This window comes from Vipera berus, assembly GCF_964194415.1.
Source record: "Vipera berus genome assembly, chromosome: 2".
NCBI lineage: Eukaryota > Metazoa > Chordata > Lepidosauria > Squamata > Viperidae > Vipera > Vipera berus.
The window spans coordinates 231,773,266-231,794,016 of NC_138203.1; the positions used below are offsets into that span (position 1 = coordinate 231,773,266).

Sequence of the window (20,751 nt, forward strand, 5' to 3'; positions counted from 1 at the left end):
CTTAAAAAATGCATTTTTCTACATTTCACTATAATGCACACGTATTTATCATATATGTTCATATCTTTTCTAGTGACCCAGCCATTTTCAAAAAAAAAAATAAATAAATAGGAGAACACAACATGTTTTATATTTGGCTAGTTGCTAATGTTAATTGCAGATGCTGAATTCACTTTCTTCAGAAAAACACTTTTCCCTTGGTTTTCTACTGCAGTTCTTCCTTTTCCAAAAGCTACTAAGTCCTGCTCCCAAGGACACAAAAATGTTGTTGTGTTGTAGCTAATTTTGGTTGAGGAGAACTAATTTGAACAAGGATGTGACATTGCACTGAGTGGTTACCCTTTTCTCTTCCCCAGTTTGTACTGCTATTTCAGCTTGCTTAGTTTCAGCTCATAATATTCTTGATGACTGATATATTGTGAAGACAGAAGCCTGGCTAATACTCTTGTACAAAGGCATCCTGTGAGTTTAGAATGCCTATGTGGTTCTTCAGGACTGCTTGAAAACCCCAAATGGGTATACACTTCAAGGTCATGAACAGAATTGCTGACGTTGTTGTTCTCTGATTTCCAGCCCTGTTGGTTGGAGCCTTTTCAAATAAGTATACATAATAAGTGGTTATCAGCTCGTAAAACTCAAGCATGAAAGTTTCAGCAGAATTTTCTGTGAATTCTTTGGCAATAACAATAATGATGTCTCTTTACCATTTAAGGTGATGTTTTATGACAAATAATAGAAATAAATTAACCAACATTGATGGGAATAAAACAATTATTGGCAATTTATCAATAACAGATAGTAGAATAACTGAAATATTAAAAAAGCGCTTGATATAAAGAAAGGGATTCCAGCTCCAAAACGGGAAGTAGGAAGACTTAATCGTGTTTTGGAATCATTTCTTGCTTCTGTTCAGCGCACAGCCTTCATTTTATACAGAGCTTAGAAGATTATGAAAGAAGATACAAGGAAAGCCACTCAATAAGAAGGAAGTATTTGAATTTTCTACATCCTTTGACACATGAAGGAGAGATGACTACTTGTTGCCATGTGCCCAACTGACCACAGAGCATGCCTTTGCAAGTTACTGCTCTGTCAAATTTTTGGCAGCATCGAAGTGCAGGCCTAAGTCTACTTTGGGCAAAAGTGCAAGTTCAAATACTTCTATATTTTTGAAAAGTCATGAAGGAGATCTGAGGCTTTGCTACATTGTATGAATTCTTAGAAGTAAAATTCTTTTCATTCGTGACATAGGCAGTGCCTTTGTTTCACGATGACTGACACTAGGCTGTACCCGTGATGCCTGACCTTGTGGAATGGTAATATAGAAATTATTGCTTCCTGCTGTGGCATTTATGGTTTTTCTCAGCTCATAATTCTCCATGGACTTCAGTAAATATTTCCTTTGGCTCGCATATTGGATTAGTTGACACATTATTTTTATAACCATTGTCTTTAAAAGGAGGCTTGCTAGCCAGGTGCTGTTCTCAAGAATTGTGCAGTTCTTATGCACGTCAGAGGATAGAATCTTTAAAGCGTGCCTTCCCAACTGCCTCTCGTAGTTAGGTAATCCTCAACAGCTACAATTGTGTTATTTTTAGCATTAACAAATTGAGAAGATGTTCACAGGGAAAGGTCACTGAAAAGTTAAGCACTGTGTGAGGTTCATTTCCAACAACAACATGGGCCTTGTTTAATATGCTTCACGGTGTGGTAGAAGAAATTCTTATCTTTCAGAGCTTTTCATTTCTTTTTTAGTCAAACATTCATGCTTGGTCTATCTTTTGGCAACATATGATTTGAATTGTCAAGTTAGTGTTCGGGCATGTGTGGCTATTTTCATATTCCTCTTGAGGGTTTTGGCAAGAAGGTTCTCCCCTACTTTCCCTTTTTTTCCTCCCATGCTGTCTATTAATAATAAACAAAGGGTAAGAAGACAGGCATCAACAGGACCAAATGGATAAACCCCTCTGAAAGTGCCAAAGTAGCCTGGAACATGCAAAGGACCTGCTATTGTTGATTATGCAATAAAGAGTACTTTGAGACCCATCTGTATCTTCGTACCTTACACATCATAAAAGTCAGCCAGTTTTGGTGTAGGATTTAGGCTGCAAACTGCAAACTGGAATTCTGTGAGTTCTAGTCTCCCCTTAAACACAAAGCTAGCTGGGTGACCTTGGGCCAATCACTTTGTCTCTCAGCCCTAGGAAGGAGATAAGGGCAAGCCATTTCCAAAACCCTGTAGAGTCAACACTGATTCAAAAGCACAAAGCAAAACATAATAAAAGAATATATGATTATACAATAAAATATTATGAAATATCTCAAGATTAATGTCAGCACTTTTTTATTTTTATGATTTAGATGTCAATTCTAAAATGTTCAAAGATAAGACCATTCATTACTCAGCTTTCTCTCAGGTGCTAGAAAGATAGATTTAAAACTGAGAAGCTTTCCATACATCTATATTAAATATCTGTAATTGAGATTTTCAAACAGATTTGAAACTTTGACAATCAGTCTTCTTAATTTCTCTTCAGTACTTTGCAGATTCTGTGATGAAGTATAGTTTGCCAAAAATACTACTGAGTGAAGTAATGTAATTGATGTTTTGTGACAAAACACTGACTAAATTCAAATATAAAGAAGATCCAAGATATTTAACCATAATATTTGCAACAGAAATCAAAATTGGCTAATTTGTATCCTTTTTCCAAGAAAAGCTGATTGGAATAAGAAAGTAATGTGGTATTGTTGGCAAATAGCTTTTAATATATCTTTCAATTCTTCATTTCAAATTGCTTCTCCAAATTACTTTTTTCTTTACTGGTTTCCATACACAGCTTGAGGTTTGGAAACTAATAGCAGAAAGGAAATTTTGTGAATGACTTGAAATTGAGTAACAGCAGGTATGAAAAGGGTTAAGCCCAGTCCATTAAAAGCATTTCTAAATGGCTTTTCTAGAAAAAATAGATCTATAGATCTGTAAAGCATCTATTTCTCATAGTTTTTGACTTGAATTTTGTATTACTATTCCAGAATACGTAGATTATTTTCAATAAATGCTAGGTTATATATGAGTGTGTAGCATGTCAATTTCTTTTACCTGCTGATTGATTTGAAAATGATGAATTGTAAAGAAAAAAAAATGCTGCCAGAGGTTTCTCACAGATATTGTATTATATTATACTGAACCTGATTCAAAACTTTTATTCTTGTCTGTGACATTGGCTCAGATTTCCTCAAAAGCTACTGGTACATAAAAGAATAAGGTTTGCCCCTTCAAAAGTTAGCTACTAGGAGGAAAATTAGGTCTAAGTCATTTGATCTATCCAATGTTAGGCAAAGGTATTCTATGCTGGACATACCATGGTTTAATGCTCCTTATCTTTTGCTTACATTTTGAATTCCTTCAGGGAATCAGCTTGATTTTATTTACTTTTTAACATAAGCACCAGTCTTGCAAAATATAACTTATTGACATGGTAGTTATGAAGTGCATTGTAGAACAGAAAGAGACAGAAGTCTTCTAAGGTGGAGAATAAATGTTTTGGCAACTTGGGCCAGATCTAGGAATTGCTTTCTGCACTCCATCTATCCTGTGAAACAGTGTTTTGGTTTGCGGAAAGGGGGCCTTGTGAGTCTAGTGCTATTCTAGGGATCTAAGAAGGCTGGTTAAGCTTACATTTAATTGCAAGTTAAATAAAGAAGTAGCCAAGAGTCTTTAAATCAAATTTCATGTGTCTGCCTGTTTCATGATGGCAGCCACATAGGCCTCAATCAATCAATTCCCAGCTTGCATAGAGCGCTGTGTGCAATGTACATCTTTGTAGATACGGAAAAATGCTGGGGAGATAAGCATGATTAAAGTTAATTAGTAAGTTCATATAGTTGTTACCGTAAATGGAAACAGATGAAACTTGACATAAAAGTAATAGCAACAAAAGGGATCAAGAAAAAGGAGAATTAGAAAAACATGTCTGAGATTAAATATAGAATTAACATGTTGTTTATTTAGATCATTTCTGGTCTCTTCTTAAAAGCTATACATTTAACTTAATTTCATTTTTAGACATGATAGATCACCCAATTTACATCAAAGGAGACTCCAGCTTTGACTTTTCATTCATTCATGTTTGTTTGTTTGTTTTCTTTCAACCTAGTAGCTACCAGGGTATTCTAACTTCTAGTGCTTCCTTTATTGATTTGTTTGGTAAATATTAAGAATAATTTTGAAATTATTTATTTCTGTATATTATTTTTATTACACGGTGAAAATAATGACTTGTTTTGAAGTGCTTCACATTAAAAACTATCATTTATTGGAGACCCTCAAAAATCAAGTTGGTTTTTAATAAGAAATAGAACAGAGCACTGAGGGGAAGCAGGAAAGTGAAATGTAGGGTTGAGATTACCTTGAGAGAGAAAAATTTGACTAGAAGTGAAAGAATTTACGTAGGATATTTAGAGTACTTTAATATAAGAGAGAGGGAAAATATAGCAAGTTTTTAGGATATCTTCCTCAGTGTATAAATGAATACCACTAAGGTGATTTTCAGGTTTTCTTGACAGTTTTTTTTATTCTTAATTCATTCTTTAATTTTCAAATTATATTTTTAGTATACCCTTGAAGGCTACCATTGCAATATTTCTTTTTTCCTTTTTCTCTAGCAAACTTGTTCTGAATGGCTGTTTGACAAATGTATCCCTTTTTTCCTAAATGGGTAGTGGGCAATTTCTATAGTAGAGCTATATGCCATGTTTTCCCAAAAATAAGATCCGGTCTTACTTACTTACTTACTTACTTACTTACTTACTTACTTACTTACTTACTTATTTATTTATTTATTTATTTATTTATTTATTTATTTATTTATTTATTTATTTATTTATTTATTTATTTATTTATTTAGCCTTCAAAAGAGGCACCAGGTCTTATTTTCAGAAGGTGTCTTTTGCATGGTCTCACCTCGCAGCGGCAGCAACAACTGCACCGTCTAGCCAGCCCACTTCTTCTTCACCTGAAGGAAATGCTTCTGCAGCTGAGAATGGAGCTCCAGTCTGCATTTCACTGTTAGAGGCCTTCCAGAAAGACCTCTGCAGATAAGAACCAAGCTATGGATTGAATCTGTACCTCGGTTCTCAGTTGCAGAAGCCTTTCTGGAAAGCCTCTGACAGCAAAATGCAGGCTAGGGGGGTGTCGCAGAAGTGGGCCAGTGAGATGAGGCAGGTGTCGATTGATGGGACGCCTGGCTGCAATGGTAAGTGGGTGTATGGTATATGGGGCAGCTCCACCTCCCCCAACCCCACCTTAGCTTGATATTTAGGCATGTGCCTCACCCCAAAACTAGGGCTTATTTTTGGAGTAGGGCTTATATTAGGCCCACCCCCAAAAATCAAGCTAGGGCTTATTTTCACGGTAGGTCTTTCGGGAAAACATGGTACCATGTGGTCAGTGAGAACAATTAATAATTGGAATGACTTACTTCCTGAAGTTATGGGTACTCCATCCCTGGAGGTTTTCAAGAAGAGACTGAACCACTGTTTTTCCAAAATGGTATAGGATCTCCTGCTTGAGCAGCGGGTTGCACTAGAAGACTTCCAAGGTTCCTTTCAACCCTATTGTTCTGTCTTCTAGGGTACATGGGGTATGGTGAAACTACAGTTCCCATTGACCTGGTTAGTACAATCATTGCCAAAACATAATCAGAGTTGCTATCCAGAACTGTCCAGAATACAGTCTCATCCATACTTATTTAACATATGTAACTGAGTCCACTACATAGTAGTTGGCTTTAGCAATCTATAATGGTCTAATCAATAGTGTATATAAATTTGATAACCAGATAGAAAATGAAATATCTGTGTTACTACTTTATGTGGCATTTCCTAGGACATTAACATACGAATCTGTTGAACATTTCTGTGATACTGTTCAGTATGAATGATATGTTGAATATCTCTGCTTGCTGATGATTGGTTGGTTCTAGAGATATCTCTATATCTCTATATCATTTATATTTATCCATATCTATGTCTATCATGTATCATGCTTCTCTTTTTAAATACTTTCCAAAGGGAAAATTATAATTATACTGATTTTACAGCTGAATATTTCCTAAATTGTCCAATTTTTTATAAAATCCACTACAAACTACATGCTGTTTATGAAAATGGCAGAGTGCTGTTAAGTATACTGTTCTTTAAGCATAGGCATGTCAACTATGTCAGATTATGGCATTTTTAGTTGCGAAGTCGTGTCCAACCCATCGCGACCCTATGGACAATGTTCCTCCAGGCCTTCCTGTCCTCTACCATCTTCTGGAGTCCATTTAAGCTCATGCCTACTGCTTCAGTGACTCCATCCAGCCACCTCATTCTCTGTCGTCCCTTTCTTCTCTTGCCCTCAACCTTTCCCAGCATTAGGCTCTTCTCCAGTGAGTCCTTCCTTCTCATTAGGTGGCTGAAGTATTTGAGTTTTAACTTCAGGATCTGGCCTTCTAAAGAGCAGTCAGGGTTGATCTCCTCTAGGACTGACCGATTTGAATGCCTTGCAGTCCAAGGGATTCACAATAGTCTTCTCCAGCACCATAGTTCATAGGCCTCAATTATTTGGTGCTCAGCCTTTCTTATGGTCCAACTTTCACTGCCATACATTGCAACTGGGAAGACCATAGCCTTGACTATGCACACTTTTGTTGGCAGGGTGATGTCTCTGCTTTTTAATATGCTGTCTAGATTTGCCATGGCTTTCCTCCCTAGGAGCAAGCATCTTTTAATTTCTTGGCTGCAGTCTCCATCTGCGGTGATCTTGGAGTCCAGGAAAATAAAATCTATCACTGCCTCCATTTCTTCCCCATCTATTTGCCAGGAATTGAGCCAACTTTTGCACTCTACTTCTTCACCTGCAACAAGAGGCTCTTTAGTTGGGCTTTAGTTGGGCTTTAGTTGGCTGGGCTTAACTAGGGGCCTCGAGTTGAGACGTGCTAAGAGGCCCCTGATAAAATTTTTAGCCGGTTATTTTAAAAGGTTAGGGAGGGTGGGGAGGGAATCTTTAACCGGCACTCAGCCTGGGCCTGTTAGGGGTCCTGACGGGACAGGGTTGGGGGAGGTGGCTGCTGGTTCTGGGAATGTTGGGGTGGGGCTTCAAATCCCCACGACGATAGGGAATGGCAGCAGGTGCTTGCACGGAGGGCCATATCAACACCCGGGATCGCGCCCCCGCTATCTCCAAGCGGTGGCGCGCTCCGACCTTCCGGTTAGCACCCTCTTACCCGGGGATGAGGGTGATCAGGTCCCTGAGCTCAGGCTGGTCTGTTTTAACGCTAGATCCGTCGTTAACAAAGCTCCCCTCATTCATGATCTGATCAAGGAGGAATGTGCGGATCTAGTGTGCATTATGGAAACTTGGTTGGGTTCGGAGGGAGGGGTGCCTCTGACCGAGTTATGCCCTCCAGGTTTCCGGGTGCTACACCAGCCACGGGCTCAGGGCAGGGGTGGTGGGGTGGCAGTGGTTATTCGGGAGACTCTGTGTCCGCGGGAGGCCACCATTGTCCAGATGGCCGGGAGTGAATCCCTCCTCTTGAGATGTGGTCCTCGGGCTCAGTTGGGCTTATTGCTCACATACCTGGCGCCTGGCTGTGTGGCAACAGCCCTGCCCGAGCTGCTCGACACTCTCTCAGGGCTGGCGGTGGAGTTCCCCAGGCTTATAGTCCTGGGTGACTTCAACCTGCCGTCACTGGGAGGGTCGTCTGAGTTAGCTCGGGAGTTCATGGCCTCCATGATGGCCATGGGCCTGATCCAAGTTATTGAGGGCCCGACTCATGTGGGGGATCATACTCTCGACCTGGTGTTCCTATCTGGACAATGGTTGGATGATCTGGGTGGGGGTTCACCGACCATCACCCCCCTGTCATGGTCAGATCATTACCTCCTGCGGCTGGTTTTCCGTTATGCCACCTCCCGCCGCTGGGCGGCGGAACCGACCAGGTGGTTCCGCCCCAGGCGCCTAATGTACCCGGAATGGTTCCAGAGGGTGCTTGGGCCTATACCCATCACCCTTACCCACAGCCCAGTCGATGCTCTGGTGGATGCCTGGGAAACGGCGGCCACTGGGACACTTGACTGCGTTGTACCCTTGCGACCTCTGACCCGGCGCAGATCCCGTTGGGCCCCATGGTTCTCTGTGGAGCTCCGGGAGATGAAGCTTCGGAGATGAGGTCTAGAGAGCGGTTGGAGGTCCAGCCGATTCGAATCTGACCGATTGCAGTTAAGAACCTTTATAAGGTCTTATCTTGCGGCGATAAGGACGGCGAAGTCTAACTACTTTGCTGCCCTTATCGCGTCCGCAGATAATCGCCCGGCCGCCCTGTTTAGGGTAACTCGCTCCCTCCTTAACCAGGAGGTGAGAGAGGATCCCTTGCGGGGACGAGCCGAGGAGTTTAGTCATCATCTGGCGGACAAAATCGCTCAGATCCGGACCGGTCTGGACTCTGACTGGGCAGAGTCTGATGTGGAGGAATCGGGCGGTCTTGAGCATGTTATCTGGACTGAGTTCGACCCTGTTTCCCCTGATGATGTGGACAGGATCATGGGGAGACTGAGCACCACCACCTGTTTGTTGGATCCGTGCCCCTCCTGGCTAGCTTATGCGGCCCGGGAGGGGACACGAGGCTGGTTCCATGCAGTAATAACTGCTTCTTTGAAGGAGGGTGTCTTCCCTGCCGCCTTGAAGGAGGCGGTGGTGAGACCCCTCCTCAAGAAGCCTGCTTTGGACCCGGCTGTTTTAAATAACTATCGTCCAGTCTCCAACCTTCACTTTTTGGCGAAGGTTGTTGAGAGTGTGGTGGCGCATCAGCTTCCTCTGTTCCTGGAGGAAACTGATTATCTGGACCCGTACCAATCGGGTTTCAGACCCGGACACAGCACGGAGACGGCATTGGTCGCGCTGGTGAATGATCTCTGGAGGGCTAGGGACAGGGGTTGCTCCTCTGTCCTGGTCCTATTAGATCTCTCAGCGGCTTTCGATACCATCGACCATGGTATCCTGCTGCGGCGTCTCAGGGGGTTGGGAGTGGGAGGCGCCGTTTTACGGTGGTTCTCCTCCTATCTCCTGGGCCGCTCGCAGTCGGTGTGGGCGGGAGGGCAGAGATCCGCCCCGAGGCCTCTCATTTGTGGAGTTCCTCAGGGGTCGGTTCTCTCGCCCCTCCTGTTCAACATCTATATGAAGCCGCTGGGCGAGATCATTTGTAGTTTCGGGGTGGGGTATCATCAGTACGCTGATGATACCCAACTTTTTCTTTCCGCCCCGAACCAACCCAGTGATGCCCTCGCTGTGATGTCCCGTTGCCTGGAGGCGGTCCAGGTCTGGATGGGGAGAAACAGGCTTCGTCTCAATCCCGCCAAGACTGAGTGGCTGTGCATATCGGCATCTCGGGTCAACCAGACTATTCCATCTCTAACGATGGGGGGTGAGGTGTTACCCCCCGTTGATAGGGCTCGCAACTTGGGTGTCCTCCTGGATTCACGACTCAATTTTGAAGACCACATAGGAGCCGTGACCAGGGGGGCTTTTGCCCAGGTTCGCCTGGTGCGCCAGTTGCATCCCTATCTGGACCGAGATGCCCTACGCACAGTTACTCATGCGCTCGTGACCTCCTGTTTGGACTACTGCAACGCTCTCTACATGGGGCTGCCCTTGAGGACCACTCGGAGGCTTCAACTGGTGCAGAATGCGGCCGCGCGAGTTGTAATGGGGGTCTCCCGATACTCCCATGTAACAGCTCTACTCTGCGAGCTGCATTGGCTTCCGGTTGCCCTCCAGGTGAAAGTCAAGGTGCTGGTCATTACCTATAAAGCCCTACATGGCTTGGGTCCGGGGTATTTGAGGGAACACCTGCTGCCAGCATCAAGTGCCCTTCGTCCAGTGCGCTCCCACAGGGAGGGTCTGCTCAGGGTCCCACCGGTAAGAGATTGCCGGTGGGTAACACCCAGGGATAGGGCCTTCTCAGTGGGGGCGCCTGCCCTCTGGAACCAGCTGCCAGTGGAGCTGAGGACTGCCCCCGACCTCCGTTCATTCCGCCGGGGCCTGAAGACCTGGCTCTTTGAGCTCTCTGGCCCAGGCTGAGGATTAATTTATTTTAACTGGGGTTTTATTTGCACAGGGTTAAGTTTAATCTTTTTTAAACTGGTTTTAACTTTTGTATTGTGGTTTTTAATTCCCTGTAAACCGCCCTGAGTCCTCAGGGAAAGGGCGGTATATAAATGTAATAAAATAAATAAATAAATAAGTTCTTCTTCACTTTCTGCCATTAGAGTGGTATCATCTGCATATCTTAGGTTGTTGATATTTCTCCCGGCAATCTTAATTCCAACTTTTGATTCATCTAGCTCGGCCTTTCTCATGATGTGCTGTGCATATAAGTTAAACAGGCAGGGTGACAGTATACAGCCTTGCCGGACTCCTTTCCCAATTTGGAGCCAATCAGTGATTCCATGTCCAGTTCTCACTGTTGCTTCTTGACCCACATATAGGTTTCTCAAGAGCCAAATAAGATGGTCTGGTACTCTCATCTCTTTAAGAACTTGCCACAGTTTGTTGTGATCCACACAATCAAATGCTTTAGCATAGTCAATGAAGCAGAAGTAGATGTTTTTCTGAAACTCCCTAGCTTTCTCCATGATGTTGGCAATTTGATCTCTAGTTGCTCAGTTTTTCTAAGGCCCACTTCACTTCACATTCTAGGATGTCTGGCTCGAGGTCAGTGACCACCTCATTGTGATTATCAGGGACATTAAGCTCATTCTTGTATAGTTCTCCTGTGTATTTTTTCCACCTCTTTTTAATCTCTTCTGCCTCTGTTAGGTCCCTGCCATTTTGGTCCTTTATCATGCCCATTTTTGCAGGAAACGTTCCCTTCATCTCTCTAATTTTCTTGAAGAGATCTCTAGTCCTCCCTATTCTATTGTTTTCTTCTATTTCTTTGCACTATTCATTTAAGAAGGCATTCTTATCTCTTCTAGCTATTCTCTGGAATTCTGCATTCAATTGGGTATATCTTTCTTTTTCTCCATTGTCTTTCACTTCCCTCCTTTCCTCAGCTATTTGCAAAGCTTCCTCAGACAGCCATTTTGCTTTCTTGCATTTCTTTTTCTTTGGGATGGTTTTAGTTGCTACCTCTTGTACAATGTTGCAAACTGCCATCCATAGTTCTTCAGGCACTCTGTCTATCAGATCTAATTCCTTAAATCTATTTGTCACCTCTACTGGACATTCAACAGGGATATGATTTAGTTCATACCTGAGTGACCTAGTGCTTTTCCCTACTTTCTTCAGTTTAACCCTAAATTTTGCAACAAGAAGGTCATGGTCCGAGCCATAGTCAGCTCCTGGTCTTGTTTTTACTGACTGTATAGAGCTTCTCCATTTTTGGCTGCAGAGCACATAGTCAATCTGATTTCTGTGTTGACCATCTGGTGATGTCCATGTGTAGAACTATCTCTTGGGTTGTTGGAAAAGAGTGTTTGCTATGAATTGACAAAATTCTATCAGCCTGTGCCCTGCTTCATTTTGTACTCCAAGGCCAAACTTGCCTGTTATTCCAGTTATCTTTTGGCTTCCTACTTTAGCATTCCAATTCCCCATGATGATAGGGACATCATTTTTAGTGTTAGTTCTATAAGGTGCTGTAGGGCTTCATAGAACCGGTCAATTTCATCCTCTTCAGCACCAGTGGTTGGGGCATAGACTTGGACTACTGTGATACTGAATGGTTTGCCTTGGATTCAAACTGAGATCATTCTGTCATTTTGAGGATTGTATCCCAGTATTGCTTTTCCTACTCTTTTATTGACTATGAAGGCTACTCCATTTCTTCTGAGGGATTCTTGCCCACAATAGTATACCTGATGGTCATCTGAGTTAAATTCACCCATTCCTGTCCATTTTAGTTTGCTGATTCCTAAGATGTCAATGTTCAGTCTTCTCATCTCTTGTTTGACCACGTTCAGTTGCCTTAATTCATAGATCTTACATTCCAGGCTCCTATGGGGAAAAAATCTTTACAGCATCGGACTTTCCTTTCACTACCAGACATATCCACAGCTGAGCGTCCTTTCAGCTTTGGCCCAGTCGCTTCATTCTTTCTGGTGCTACTAGTACTAGCCCTCTGATCTTCCCCAGTAGCATATTGGACGCCTTCTGACCTGAGGGGCTCATCTTCCAGCGTCAGATCTTTTTGCCTTTTGGTACTGTTCATGGGGTTTTCATGGCAAAGATACTGGAGTGGGTTGCCATTTCCTTCTCCAGTGGATCACATTTTGTCAGAACTCTCTCTCCGTCTTGGGTGGCCCTGCACGGTATAGCTCATAGCTTCATTGAATTACGCAAGCCCCTTCGCCACGACAAAGCAGTAATCCATGAAGGGGCAGATATGGATAGTGCCATCTTAGTATGCTTGGACTAATATTTTTATTTAAAAAACTATTTCTCATTGGTTGACTTTTCATTAAATGTCTTCTATGGTATTTGCAGCTATCAGATCGTTGAAACTATTTTATTTTAACAGTATCACTTTACTTTTTCAAGAGCTGTTGTATGACTGGATACCACCTGTTGATTGTTTTAGATTGCATACTTTGAGAAGGCAAAAGTCTTAAAAAAGATCTGAGAATTATGTCAAAGAAAACAAACACATAATAAAGATGCCTTAGAGTTTGTGCCAGGTGGAAGAGAATATTCAGGCTAGAGTTAAAGTTGCAAAGAATCTGATTTTGTTTATGGCTTTTTGCTCATTCATTTTGTTAATTTTGAAAGACAAGTACTGATGTTACTTGCCCTTGGGCTGAGGGTGATGCATAGGGTTCTGGTCAAATTGTTTTAATTTTAACTGAATCCTGTAGCATAGCATTTCCTCATATCAACCAATGGAGCTTTTTCCTGGCCCAGGTTAACAGACTACACTCTAATCCCCTCATAAAAATCTCTTACATTTTAAAATTCTTCTTAAATGGGTTCTTTATTTTGCTTGAATATTAATGGTGGGAATAAATCAATTTTTAGAGAAAAAAATGAAATTTCATTCATTTGAAAAAACAATCCTGCTATAGATTAAAATAGTCACTTCATGATTTATGGATGCCTAACAATTGCAAGAATTTTCTGCTGTCTAATCTTATTCATAACCTCAAGGATAATGAATTATATTTGATTCAGTTGTAAACGCCATGGTCAGGTCCTCTGTAATAGAACACTAAACTTTAAAGAACAGTTGTTTGCTTTTGAGAAGTGTCTTGAGTTGCTGTATGCTTTAAGCCACTCCCTCATTTTATTATGCATGCTGCAGTTTTATTGTATTGTTTGTTATTTATGATATATTAACTGATTAACATTCTGGGATGTACTGGATGAACAGAAATATAGGGTCATTTTAAGAAAATAAAAATAAGAAATAGTATTGAAATATATCTACATTAATTATCTATAGTACTGAAACAGTCTACATTTGGCTGCATAGATAAAGAGAGATTAATGCATCACATTAAGCCAAAATTAAGCAACCAAAATTATGGTTTAGCACAGGGGTCTTCAAACTTGGCCCTTTTATGACTTGTGGACTTCAACTCCCAGAACTCCTCAGCCAGTGGTAGTGAATCCCAGCTGTTCTTAAAGAAGATTTTGTAGATGTCAGTGAAGCCTTTAAAGCAAAATATTCAATTCTTTAAAGACTTACAGAATGATTTAATCACTTAACATGTATGTGTGTGTGTGTGTGTGTGTGTATGTATGTATTTATGTATGTAGTTGAATTTATTAGTTACCCAGTTCCAATGGTCTATCTTGAAAAGTTCTGCTCTACATACTTAGATATTATGTTATGGTTTGCAGACGTAATGGTGATGGGATACCTCTGATAATTTATTCAGTTTAGCCTTCAAAAATATGCAGAAGGGGAGTTCCTTGGTTGTTCTAATCTGGATGCTTCAGTCAATCAACTCATTTCTTTTTCTGGTGCAAAATCCTATGTGTAGGAGAAGTGAGACATAGAAGGGTGTATTAAGAAGTGTGTGGGGGGGAGATATTTGGGTTACAAGTGACTATTTCAGATTCCTGATTTTTGAAGTGAATACATCTTTTATGCCACACATCTATATTTCAGCAGATTTACTATGCCTCTGTCTGTGGACCACCCTGGTTCCATACTTTTCCTATGAGTAGGCATTTTTAAGAACTCCAGATGTAGCATGCCTGCAGAAATTGCACTAAAGAAAGATGGGTTTTGTCAATTAGTTTAGGAGATTACAGTATTGTTGTAAGAGTAGTAAGTGCAGGCTTTGTTAGATAAGAAATGGCAGTGCTGATGGTTCCTGTTCTTTAGTGATTAAAAGGGATGAAAGTGAGGATTATTTTTGAAGGTCTGTTGGAATAAAAGCATTGCTATAAATGTTTTTTTTCCTGGTAAGGCTGTTAGGAAACAGTGGCCTCAGTTAGTATCCCTTAAACAAAACAGTCTATCATCAGACGCATTGAGTTTATTAAACAGACAGGCCTTTGTCCATATAGTTTAAGAAGGTTAGAATAGAGAAACTCTGTTGAAATATTGATTTGATGATTTTATTGCCACAATCAGTAAGCACAGTCTAAGACAGCTCCATTTCAAAAGCCAACAATTGTAACTCAAGAACATGATTTTACTATATTATTATGTAGTTTCTCTGCAATGCAGTGTCTTTAAATATAGCAACTCTGCAGACAGAAAATAAAATTCTGTTTATATCTGTTTTGTACTTTCATGATACAGCAGGAAATGGAGCATTGGAAAGTTATGTATATGAGGATCAGCAAGCAAGGTCAAATCTTTGACTCAGTTAAAGGTAGCAAAAGATGGGAATTACAGTACTAGATTCCCTCCTAACCTCTTTTTTTTCTAATCGATTTCTGGTCTTTTTGAATCTTAAAAGGCATTACAGATTGCTTCTTACTGGGTTAGTGTCAGAAAAGCTCTAGGAGTCATGTTCCATAGAACAAGCTCACCAAGCAAGTGAACAGGGAGACCAAATAGAAGTTTTGCAGAGGAGATCAGAGGTGAGTTGTTTAGTAGTATTGCTTTCTTTATGGAACATAGAGGTGAAAAGAATTGCTCTTGTAGAGGTTATATGCTACTTTTGGTTTCTTCCTAGAAGATCTTATGAGTTACATATGCTTAAAGTGCAAATTGATTGCCCTCCTGGAGAAGAAGGTGAAAGATTCTAACCACCCTCCATTGTATTAAAGATAATGAAGAACAATAGGTTGGGGAGAAGGACCATACCTATAAAATACCCCCCCTTTTTTTGAAGCTTCAGAATAGAGTCTAGAACTTTCCCAATGATTATTTGTTTATGAAGCTACATAATTTTTTTGCTGCTATAACCCTTAGAGACTGGAAAGAAAAATATACAAAGGAAAGGTTTTCAGCCTCTACTACACTAAAGATAAATCAAGCGATGGTGACCAGTCCTACAGAGAGGGAATAAATCAATCTAGGAAACAATGCAATGCCAATCTCTGGGCTGTGAGGGTATCCAATAATGTAGGAAAATTGTTCTCTTGGTAAAATTTCTGAAATCTTAAGTATTTTCTGTCAGTGAAATTTGGGAAGTTTTACTGAAACTTCTGGGAAGAATCTTGCTTTTTGTGGAGATGGAATAATTAATACTTGACAACTGTGTGGAAGCATAGTTGCTTTGTCATATTTGACGAACTGTTTTGTAGAAGATGTAATTGATTTGTGGTTCTAGAACAATGGTGACAAACCTATGTCACACATGTCATAGATGACATGTCATAATATTTTAGATGACATGCCAATGTTCACCAACATTGGACAACAACTATTCTCCTTGTCTGAGTTACCAAAGAAACTGAATGAACACAAATATAAGAAATATGTGACTCTGCACCACTCAAAGCTTAAAATAGATTCTCGCCATTTTTCCCTGATCTGTCATCTTCAGAACTGTGATTGGTTGTGACATGAAAGAGAAAGCAACTTGCAAAATGTGATAGGCAGCTGCACAGTTCAGTTGTCTTCCAATCCACAGGATGATTGTTTACAAAGTGAAGCTCATTTTCAAGTGGCAAGGGCAATGGATATATGTGACTGCAGTCTGTAAAAGGAGCACACTTTCAGCAATTGTCTAAAGTCAGCTTTTGAGTTTGGGTGGATTGAATTATAAATAAATATGTAAAAGATTGTTTCTCTTCTGTTGGGGGAGAGAGGACACATCAGCAGAATCAAGTTAAGAACTTCCCAAATTTTTGAAACCCTGAGCCCAAAAGATTCACCATCAGTGTTCTAGAAAGCTTATTAATTGACAAGGCTGTACATTTTAGTAGAACATCAGGTAACATTTTCAACTTCAGCAAACATTTTGAACTAAATAAAGCTGTTATCTTCCAACTGCTTATGGAAGATATGATTTATTTAATTCAAAATGCTTAATGATTAAATGACCATTTTGCAGAAATGTCATAGTAGTGGATTCCTGTACCAGTTAGAGGGCTGGATTAATGAACTCCATAATCTTTTCCAACCTTTATATTCTGTGATCTTATAAAGAAGACTGCAATGTCAAATATAGGAGGAGTAATGAATTAATAAATGAAATGAAAGAAAAAATAGTTATGTTGTGACTTTAAATCAAAGAAAAATGGAAAGATGAAATACTCTATTTATGGAAATAAAGGTATAAATGAAGAGGCTAAAATGTAAGCCAGAATGTACGAATATTGTGGAATGTTTGTGATAGTATGAATTCATAAATTGGTAATATTATAATTATACAATTTACTTCAGTGAATGGTGAAAGTGCAAAAAAAAACAAGGTCGGTTTTAGGGAACCTATGTTTGAACCCTTGCAATAGAGAACCAAGGGACATGTTTTCTTGGCATCAGAGTTCCCAGCTGTTCATTATCTGAATTTAGAACCGTCTTTTAGATATTCCTGCTCAATCCAGAAAGAGGTTGGATCTTCATTTATGGAGACATGGTCCTTTTTTTCTAGTACAAATATACCAAATTAATAACATTTGAAAAAGAAGCAAAAAAACATTCACTTTAGTAACACACAACATGCTGCATTTTTGTTGATGACTTTAAATGATTGAAGCTAAGCAGGTGCCACCCACTTTAACCAGCAATCCAGGATGAGGTCTTATGCTTCTCTGTTCTTAATGCTTCAGGGAAATATTGTAAAAAGCAATTTCAAAATCAGGAGCTTTTCTGGGATCTGGTGATTATCATATAACCTCTGAAGTTAACGTCAATGGAACCTTACCTGGCACACCTGCAATTAATTACAAATACAACTGCCCTAATCTTAAAATTTTTTTGACGGGCCATAAGATGAATGCAGATTATAAAAAAGAAAATCCTAACATTGCCGTTTGCATCAACATCTTTCTGGGATGTAATTAATGACTTTGTATTTTAACATGGCTTAAAATGAAAGAGCAGAGTACTTCAGGCTAGCAGGCTCTCAGCCAATATAGTAAGTACTTTATGTTTATATTGAGCACTAAAGATCACTGTATGAAATAGAGTTGTACTATCCTTTGCAGAGATTAGAAAATGCCACATATTTTGTACAAATGTTAAATACAGAAATGCCTAACAGAGGATAATGATAACAAATGATAAGCTGCTTTTAAGGAATTTACCCTGTATATCTCTTAACAGGTAATCTCCTCCATAAATGTCAGCATGTCAGCATCCTTATTAAAAATAGAGGAACAAATGTTTCCTCATTTTTGTACACAGAAGATGTGGGGCCCGTATCTGCGACTGATTTGTGTTTGTGTGTATGACTGTAATAAATGTGCATTTATCCACTTAACTACTGTCTGATTCCTTTATCAGAATATTATGAGGAAATGCATAGGAGAATATTTAGGGTTTTTTGTTTGTTTGTTTTAACCCTCTGTATTGCAGACCAATTTGGAGCTTATTTTCAGATAGATGTGTATATGTACTGTATAGTAATGGGCTGTAATTGTATAAGGAAACCTCACTTAATGGGGCCTTAATGCAATGGTGTCTGGATACTATGGACAATATTCCTATTTTATTTTCTATCAGTTGTGTACATTAACTGTATAATGACATTTGATGTAAAATATGCAAATGGCTTCTTTGTATCATTTGTGTAAAGCTGTAGTTATGGATGTCTTACTCCCTGGTTTAGAGGATCACTAGAATAATAGGTACCTCTGTGTAGGAGAACAACAAACAGAGATGGAAGGGGAAAGAATTAATTGCATCTTCAGTTTAGAGTGTTGGGTTTCCACAAGCGGTCCAAGTCCAATCTGCCTTGAATTCAGTTGACCATTACCTGGTGCCAGTTTAGTTGACCAGATTCTTGTGAATAGGCTTGAATAAATTAATTTAAATTAATTAATTTAAATACAATTTAATGGATGGTCCTGATTCTTTGAACCTGACACCCTGTCCCACAACTGATCCAGTAACTTGAAGGGTCACTGTACCAGGCTTCTGCTTTCTAAACTGCATTAAAGGCAGCTTAATTGTTGTAAAATATCCTTCAGAGATCTCTATTTTGATTATTCATTTTACTTTGTTCTAAGGATGGTGAGGTGATTATAATATTGTTTAGGAGTGGAGGGAATCAGTCCACCCTCAGCCCTGGAAACTGACAAGGTGGCTTTGGGCCAGTCACTTACAGCTTAATCTACCTCACAGGTTTGTTATTATAGGAAATAAAATGCCTGGAGAAACCTCTGTAAGAGTTTCAAATTCCTGGAAGAAAGGCAGGAACACATAAATTCTTAATGCATTATTTTTTAGATTACAGAGTGTTGTGGACAGCTATTTACTTCAGATGCTGACTTCAAAAAGATTGAAATATATTTGACTAGTCCTTAGAATATGATATCATCTAAACATTTACTGTAGAGAACAAAATAATACACCAATTTAGGTACTTCAACTCTTTATATACAGTTTCCTATATAAAACTTATAACATGTTTACCTCTGAGATTTGAAAGAAAATTTGTACTACATTCCAGTGTAGCTACTTGAATTAAAAATTAATTCTCATCCTCTGAAGCAAATCTGTTCATTGACCCAATGAAATTCATGTGGGAGAAATGGTTTTGTTTATTATTTTATACCATCAAAATATCATGTAAAACATTTATTTAATCATGCTATTGTTTTGAGTCCACAGTCTCAGTTTTGCATCCCAAATATTATAGTTAAGTTGATGGTATCTGTGTCCAATGTGCAAAAAGTGTAAGATATCATAGTGGATTGCACACCTGGGAAAATAGAGATAAATCTAGTCATGCTATTTTAAACAAGTAAAATTCCCACTGAAATGACAGGTGTTCTGCCTGAATAATAGCAAGCTGAAATAGATCAAAAGACTCTACCTGATATTTGATTTCCTACATAATCCATTTAAAACAGCACCAAACCAGTCATTAAAGTGAGACTGAAACCAATAAAAGTAAACCAATAGTTCTCACTTTACCCCATTCTCATGAAGTAACAGTTTTGCACAGCCCAACCCAGGTTTTAAACTTTTTTTCAGGGGTTAATATTTCAAAAGAATTATATAAGCTCATTAGTTAGTCTCAGCAAGTGACAGTTCTTCCTGAAACCTATCTAAGCTTAGGAGCTTAGTAGGATCAGGTCTAGTTAGTACTTGGATGGGAAACTGCTTGGCATTACTAGAACTCAGAAGCACCTGCAGTAGAGGAGACCCAGGGACAAGATGGCTGATATGAATGTTTAAAGGAAGGCCTGCCCCTTTATATATTTGTGCAATGTCCTTGCTAGCAACTATGGGCAAGACAGTTTTTAAAAATCCAAGGGAACAAACCACATCCACTTTTCTGTAGAGAAACAACATGTATCAATAAAATAAGAGTTCAGCCCACATAAAGGGAATGTAGTTGACATAATTAGAAATGTAATTAAAATGCTTGCTATTTTTATTCCTTAGGCTATTTATACTTCAATTATTGTTCTTAAAGCAGATAAGCAAGGCTGAGGATGAGTTGACGCTTGAATTTTTAACCAAAACATTATGAAAAACCTGTCCCCTGCAGATAAGCTGACTCTTAAAATTGTATGCCTTTTGAATATATTCTGAAGGACATCATTTTCATATTTTGTTTTAAATTTTCACAATTACCTTATCTGCAGGTGACATATTTTTCATGATATTTTGGTTTGGCTTGTCCTCAAGTATATATAATACTTTAAAAAAGTATAACTGCTGATGCAATGCATAGATAAACCAACCCAGTTTTGGAGCTGCAGCTTGGGGCCTAAAATTCTTGGCTTATCTATGAGTTATAGTAGAAAATAGTGAAGACTTTTCTTAGAAAATGAAATACAAACCACTTTAGGATCAAATCTTGACTCCAAGGTATTGCCACATTTGCTCAGAACTATGCAGGAATCTAGATTCCTATTTGGAGACATTAGGATTAATATAGAATTGTTTGTTGTTGTTAGTTGCGAAGTCGTGTCCGACCCATCGCGACCCTATGGACAACGTTCCTCCAGGCCTTCCTGTCCTCTACCATCTGCTGGAGTCCATTTAAGCTCACGCCTACTGCTTCAGTGACTCCATCCAGCCACCTCATTCTCTGTCGTCCCCTTCTTCTATTGCCCTCAATCTTTCCCAGCATTAGGCTCTTCTCCAGTGAGTCCTTCCTTCTCATTAGGTGGCCAAAGTATTTGAG

General features: G+C 39.7%; 1 protein-coding gene across 1 annotated transcript in view; it reads left to right on the forward strand.

Moving 5' to 3' along the window:
- The window catches only part of CACNA2D3 (calcium voltage-gated channel auxiliary subunit alpha2delta 3), a gene marked incomplete at its 5' end in the record, with an annotated part of 625,719 nt that overhangs the window by 546,587 nt on the left and 58,381 nt on the right, over nt 1-20,751 (forward strand). The gene's annotated exons all lie outside the window — the stretch shown is intronic.